Raw genomic sequence first — 7500 nt, forward strand, 5'->3', positions numbered from 1 at the left:
TTATATGAACATAATCTTTGGATTTTTCCTTAATTTCTTACCAAGTTTCATTTGATTTGGATATTTGTAGCTCAAAAAATAGAACGGTATATTTTTGGGGGGTGGTCATGTCTCCTGAAAATGGGCAAAGAGTATAAGAGCTACCTTGAGGGAGGGGGGTGCCACTCCCAGGGTGGTTTTTGCGGGGCCGCACCGAGGGGCAGCAGACGATGAGGGGGCATGGTAGGCAATCCGAAAAGACCCATGGCATAGTAAAAGAAGTGAAATGGCACGTGGGTTTCGATGAGTTGGCCCTCAGTGTGCGCTGAGGCCTGCCACTGCGTGCGGGTGGACGCGCATGGCCGCCTGCCTTCCGTGCCATGTGCCCGCAGCTGCTGTAACGTGTGCCAGTCACGGCAGAGCATGCCCTACGAATGTGGACGTGCTTACGAATGGTCAGCCCTTCTGTCATGCAACGCCGCCCCCTTCTTCCGCATAGCTTTGCCTGCCACCGTGGGCTGCTGGGCGCACATGGACGGGTACCATGCACTGTCACGCCCCAACTTTTGATGTCACATGTGCCCCTCGATGCATAGCATTTCCAAGGAAGGTGTGGTTTATGAGAACATGTACATGGCGCATCCGTCCCGACAGTCTTCCCCTCTGCCTTGCGCTGCAGTGCCTCCACATCTTACGCCATATGTGTCAAACGCCATATAGCATGACCAAGAGTGGCATCGCCTGTGCAAGACGCCTTCACGGTATGTTGGTTTCGAAGATTTTGCCCTTAGTGTGCGTTGCGCCTGCCACGGTGTACTGCTTTGCCCTCGTGGTTGCCTAATATATACCGCTATGTCGTGATAGCTGTTGCCTCCTGCGGTCGTAGCTGCAACGAAAGCCCAACAAAGGCTTGGCATGTATGTGAAAACAAGTACATGGCTCGTTTGTCCAGATGGTCAGCCTATCTGTCGCACGCCAATGCCAGCAACTGTGTGCTACTGGGTGCCCTTCGCTCCCTACCTACCGTGTGTGCGAGGCTTGTGCAGCCGTGGTTGCAGCCATGTGCGTGGAAGTGCGGCACGGGCAGCAGCCCAGCGCGCACTGCCCGCACCATTGCCATCCACCATGTGCACCCGGGCCTACCACCTTTCGTGCGGTTGAGCAGCCTTTCCAGCAGCAATGTGCGTTGTTGCCTGCCGCCTTACGCGCGGTGTGCACCTTTGCCCCCAGCCATGTGCGCGCGATAGTGGAACCTTACCCCCAACCGTGCCTGAGGTTGCGTGCAACCATGTGTGCGGTATTGCAGCAACGCCCGCATCCATGTGCGCGGCAGCCTACCTCGACGCCAGCAGACTTAGCACGCTAGTGCAACCATGCCCTCGGCGATGCCTACACCTTGTGCGTCCATGCCAGCTGCCTTCCGCATGGTAGTGCAGCCATGCCTGCCACCATGCACACACATTGTGCGGCCCTGCGTGCGGTACTGCCGCCTTGTGCACTGCCTTCATATGCACTTAGGCACCCTTAGGGGGGCACGCATTGGCATTGTCATGGGCACGTATATGTGCACACTTGCGGCATTCAAGAGCACAATTAAGCGACACTTGGGCTACACTAGGGTGCACGCTTAGACACACTTATTCAACACTTGCGGGCACGTATAGGCACATTTAAGGCGACACTTGGGGCATTCAAGAGCATGCACAGGCACACTTGGTTGCACACTTGGGCAACAGTTGTGGGCAGCATGGGCACATCTAGGCAACACTTGGGCCATTCATTGTGCACTTGTAGTCAACACTTGGGGTATTGTGTGGCCATTCACTGTGTACACGTGGGCACACGTAGCCAACACTTGAGGGCATGCGTAGGCACACACTTGGGCCACTCAAGAGCACGTTGTCGATGCTTTAGACCTTTCTAAGCAACCGCACCGGCACTTAGCACTTTCACTAGCGCTAAGTCAGCCTAACCACCCTCCTTAAGGGACTAGGGAAGAGAAGAAGTGAACACAAGAGTGAGTTTGAGAAGAATGAACCTGTATAGCACTAGAGAACTCTTGAGTACAAGGCTTGAGAACTCACTTGCTTGGTTGAACACACTTGGTTGGTCCTTGGTGAGTGCCTTTGCCAAATGAGGCAACACCTACCCCAAGTTACAATGGATGGCTAAGATATTTACAAATGTCCTCCATCCAACGGTTGGGGAGGAAACTAGAAGCTTCCCACCTCCTTAGCGACGGGAAGATACCATAAGTCGGGGTTCGGTGCACGTATTAGCTCTAGAATTACTATGGTTATCCGAGTAGCAGATACCATCAAACAAACTATAACTGATTTAATGAGCCATTCGCAGTTTCACAGTCTAAATTAGTTCATACTCACACATGCATGGCTTAATCTTTGAGACAGGCATATGACTACTGGAAGGATCAACCAGGTAACTTTCCTTCCCGACGCCAAAGAACTATATGAACCACATCCCCAACTGTGCATTGGGTGATGCTGCTCCATACATTAATGGCAGTTTATCGTTCTTGTGCAACGAGGCGCAACCAAAGGATTCAAGAGGACACACACACACATCCACCTTGCCCCACAAAGTGTCCCGCATCCTATAGCACAAACAGTGCACGTGCACCACTACACAAAGAAAGTGGACATATGCATCGTATGCCAAGCCACCTCACACCAACCACAAGGGCAGGCAAGAGGGATGAAATGAGAGTGAAGGGGCAACATCTTTCCATCCAACTAGGTAAGCAACACAAGAACAATTTTCATGCTCTTGACAAAGACACTTTTGGCCCATCGCGACCCATAGAGGTATCTATGCATGGTGGTTCAATACACAAGCAAAGAGCCCACAAGCACAAGAAAAACAATAGCCACTCACGCGCATTGCGTCCACTACCGACACAATCCACCGCCAAACCTACTACAACGTAATAAGGATTTGGTAGAAGAAAAATCAATAGCCCCGCTAAGCACGAAAATCACAACAATCAACAGGGGTCGAGGGACTTGAGATCTATCTCCACCTACAAGCTTGCAATTTTCTTTTTAAAAACAAAAGTGTGGGGGGGAGGGGGAAGTGGAGGGACTCGTGATCTGTCTCCACCTGCAACCTTGCAAACCTATGTTCTTCAGAGACCCACGTTAATGTCGCATTATAACACTTGCGGCAGGAGGCATGCAAATACCTCTACACCCAGGCACGACTTAGAAATGTATTTCTCCAAATACCATAAAGGCCACAAAACCAAGCATGGGAAAAAACTCTTGCAAGCAACAAACCCACGAGAATGCAATTTTCTTTTTAAAAACAAAAGTGGGGGCAGGGGAGGGGGAGGGACTCGTGATCTGTCTCCACCTACAAAAGCTTGCAAACCTATGTTCTCCAGAGACCCACGTTAATGTCGCATTATAACACTTGCGGCATGAGGCACGCAAACACCTTCACCTAGGCACGACTTAGAAATGCATTCCTCCCAATACCAAAAGGCCACAAAACCGAGCATGACAAAACTCTTGCAAGCAACATACCCACGAGAATGGAGATTTTTTTAAAAGCAAGGAGGGGGAGGGAATCATGATCTACCACCACCTACAAGCTTGCAACCTATGTTCTCCAGAGACCCACACGTCATTGTTGTATTACAACACTTGACGCAAAAAGGCATGCAAGCACCTCCACACCTAGGCCCGACTTAGAAATGCACTTCTCCAAATAGCATAGGCCACAAAACTGACCATGAAAAAACCCTTGCAAGCAACAAACCCATGATAGTGCAATTTAAAAAAACAAAAAACAATAGGATGGGGGGGAGGGACCAACCAAATATTTATTGTGCACATTGACTTGACCAATGATTCCGTAAAATGTAGATAACACCCCACCCCTTGCACCATGACCTACATATGACAACAAGCCATAGAGCAAAGAAGGGTGCAAATGTGTGACTTCAACCACGCTCATAAACAGTGGCACTAGCACAACTACACATGGAAGGAAGCAAAGCACGTCAAACTACCACGGTGACTAGATGGGATTAATCAACGGGGCCAATGCTTCATTTGCACGTTTTTCACATGCCATGACTCCCTTGGGCATGCTGTACAAAACTAGCAAAAGTTGCAGTAGGCTACAATGAGGGTGTAACTGCAGTGTGCAGGCAGCCATGCAAACCCACCAGCACGCATTGACCGGCCAAGGTGCAAAACAAGGGGCTAATCATCCTGACCCTCATCATGCCATGTTGCTGTCCTTCACATGCCATGCAACTCTTGGAAATGCTGCGTGGCTACTGGCATATGGGGCAGCAGATATGCAAGGAGCCATGCACACCCAGCATTGGCCATTTCCTTGTTTTCAAATGCCATGCCTCTCTGGAAACTACTGTGCAGCGACGGACACGTGTCAGCAACTATGGGGGCATGGCAGCGGTAGGTAGGGAGCGAAGGGCACCCAGCAGTACATGGTTACTGGCATTGGCGTGCGGCAGATAGGCTGACCATCTGGACAAACGAGCCATGTACTTGTTTTCACATACATGCCAAGCCTTTGTTGGGCTTTCGTTGCAGCTACGACCGCAGGAGGCAACAACTGTTGCGACATAGCGGTATATATTAGGCAACCACGAGGGCAAAGCAGCACGCCGTGGTAGGCGCAACGCACACCAAGGGTAAAATATTCGAAACCAACATACCGTGAAGGCGTTTGGAACAGGCGATGCCACTCTTGGTCATGCTATGCGGCGTTTGACACATGCGGCGCAAGATGTGGAGGCATTGCAGCGCAAGGCAGGCAGCTTTCGCGCCCAGCAGCACACAATGGCAAGCAACTTTATGCGGCAGAGGGGAAGACTGTCGGGACGGACGTGCCATGTACATGTTCTCACAAACCACACCTTCCTTGGAAATGCTATGCGTCGAGGGGCACATGTGACATCAGAAGTTGGGGCGTGACAGCGCATGGTACCCGTCCATGTGCGCCCAGTAGGCCACGGTGGCAGGCAAAGCTATACGGAAGAAGGGGGCGGCGTTGCATGACAGAAGGGCTGACCATTCGCAAGCACGTCCATCTTCGTAGGGCATGCTCCGGTGACTGGCACACGTTACACCAGCTGTGGGCACATGGCACGGAAGATAGGTGGCCATGCACGTCCAGCCGCACGCAGTGGCAGGCCTCAGCGCACACCGAGGGCCAACTCATCGAAACCCACGTGCCATTTCACTTCTTTTACCATGCCATGGGTCTTTTCGGATTGCCTACCATGTCCCCTCATCGTCTGCTGCCCCTCGGTGCGGCCCCTCAAAAACCACCCTGGGAGTGACACCCCCCTCCCTCAAGGTAGCTCTTATTCTCTTTGCCCATTTCCAGAAGGAGACATGACCACCCCCCAAAAATATATCGTTCTATATTTTGAGCTACAAATATCCAAATCAAATGAAACTTGGTAAGAAATTAAGGAAAAATCCAAAGATTATTTTCATATAAAAATCGCCGTCTTCGGATAAATATTTATTTTTTTATTAATTTTTTAATATTAAAAAACATATTAAATTCAAAAAACTATGAAAAATCCATTTTAATGTATTTTTCTGAAAAATAAATTTCGGATGTCTTCCAAAGGTTGGTAGAATGTTCTGAAAAAATATTGGACCATCCCAACATATTTTGATATTTTTTAATATTTTATGATTGAAACATAATGAAAAATACCCAAAAAAATGGAAATGTGGGGTTTAAGTGAAAATGATTGTACTTTGGGTGCCAAATAGCCAATTGCATGGCTTTTCTAACCCAAAGGGATGTTTCACACAACATGATTTAAAGACCCAAACTATGTTGTGCGGGCATGGCCTTGGCGTGTGCAGCAGTCGGTGCCTCGTGTGCAGCCGAAGGCCGCAAAGGAGCCTCTGTTGCATGGGCCATGGGGGCCACGGAAGCACCCATGTGTGAGCCACGTGCGTGCGGCTATGTGCACGGTGGACTAGACCTAGGATCGATGGTGCGACAATGCGTGCAACCTTACGCGAGCCATGTGCTGAAAAGCCCGTGGCATGTGCGGCCATGCCAGCCACCAATATCGACGCATGGGAGGCCGTGCCAGCGAACTTGCACGCGGTAGTGCACTCTTGGGCGGTGCATGTGGACCACGCAACGCAACCTTGCGCGTGGCGGTGCAGCCGTGCCTGCAACCTCTTGCGTGGCACTTCCGGCAAATCCAGAAACCTAGCGCGCGACGACGAAGCGATGGGCGTGGCACATGCAGCCATGCATGCAACCTGGGGGGTGGTGTGAAGAAATGTACGCAATCTTGCGAGCGGTAGGGCAGCAAGGGGCGCGACATGTGTGGCCATGCAAGCAACCTTGTGCGAGTTAGTGCGGCCAGAAGCGCGGCATGTGCGGCGTGGAACGTAACCTTAGGCGCTACTGTGCAGCCATCTGCGTGTCATGTGCGCCATGCACGCAATCATCCGCGCGGCATGTGTTGCCACGCGCGAAACCATGTGCGAGGCTTGTGCAGCCGTGGTCGCAGCCATGTGCGTGGAAGTGCAGCACGGGCAGCAGCCCAGAGAGCGCTACCTGCACCATTGCCATCCGCCATGCGCACCCGGGCCTACCACCTTTCGTGTGGTTGAGCTGCCTTTCCAGCAGCAATGTGCATTGTTGCCTGCTGCCTTATGTGCGGTGTGCACCTTTGCCCCCAGCCATGTGCGCGGGGTAGCCTGTACCCCTGCGCGCGATAGTGGAACCTTACCCCCAACCGTGCCCGAGGTTGCGTGCAACAATGTGTGCGGTATTGCAACAACGCCCGCATCCATGTGCGCCGCAGCCTGCCTCGACGCCAGTAGACTTAGCGCGCTAGTGCAACCTTGCCCTCGGCGATGCCCACACCTTGTGCGTCCATGCCAGCTGCCTTCCGCGCGGTAGTGCAGCCATGCCTGCCACCATGCACGCGAATTGTGCGGCCCTGCGTGCGGTACTGCCACCTTGTGCACTGCCTTCATATGCACTTAGGCACCCTTAGGGGGGCACGCGTTGGCATTGTCATGGGCACGTATATGTGCACACTTGCGGCATTTAAGAGCACAATTAAGCGAAACTTGGGCTACACTTGGGTGCATGCTTAGACACACTTATTCAACACTTGCGGGCACGTATAGGAACATTTAAGGCGACACTTGGGGCATTCAAGAGCATGCACAGGCACACTTGGTTGCACACTTGGGCAACAGTTGTGGGCAGCATGGGCACATCTAGGCAACACTTGGGCCATTCATTGTGCACTTGTAGTCAACACTTGGGGTGTTGTGTGGCCATTCATTGTGTACACGTGGGCACACATAGCCAACACTTGGGGGCATGCGTAGACACACACTTGGGCCATTCAAGAGCACATTGTCAATGCTTTAGACCTTTTTAAGCAACCGCACCGGCACTTAGCACTTTCACTAGCGCTAAGTCAGCCTAACCACCCTCCTTAAGGGACTATGGAAGAGAAGAAGTGAACAC

Source organism: Macadamia integrifolia, chromosome 4, assembly GCF_013358625.1.
Source record: "Macadamia integrifolia cultivar HAES 741 chromosome 4, SCU_Mint_v3, whole genome shotgun sequence".
Lineage (NCBI taxonomy): Eukaryota > Viridiplantae > Streptophyta > Magnoliopsida > Proteales > Proteaceae > Macadamia > Macadamia integrifolia.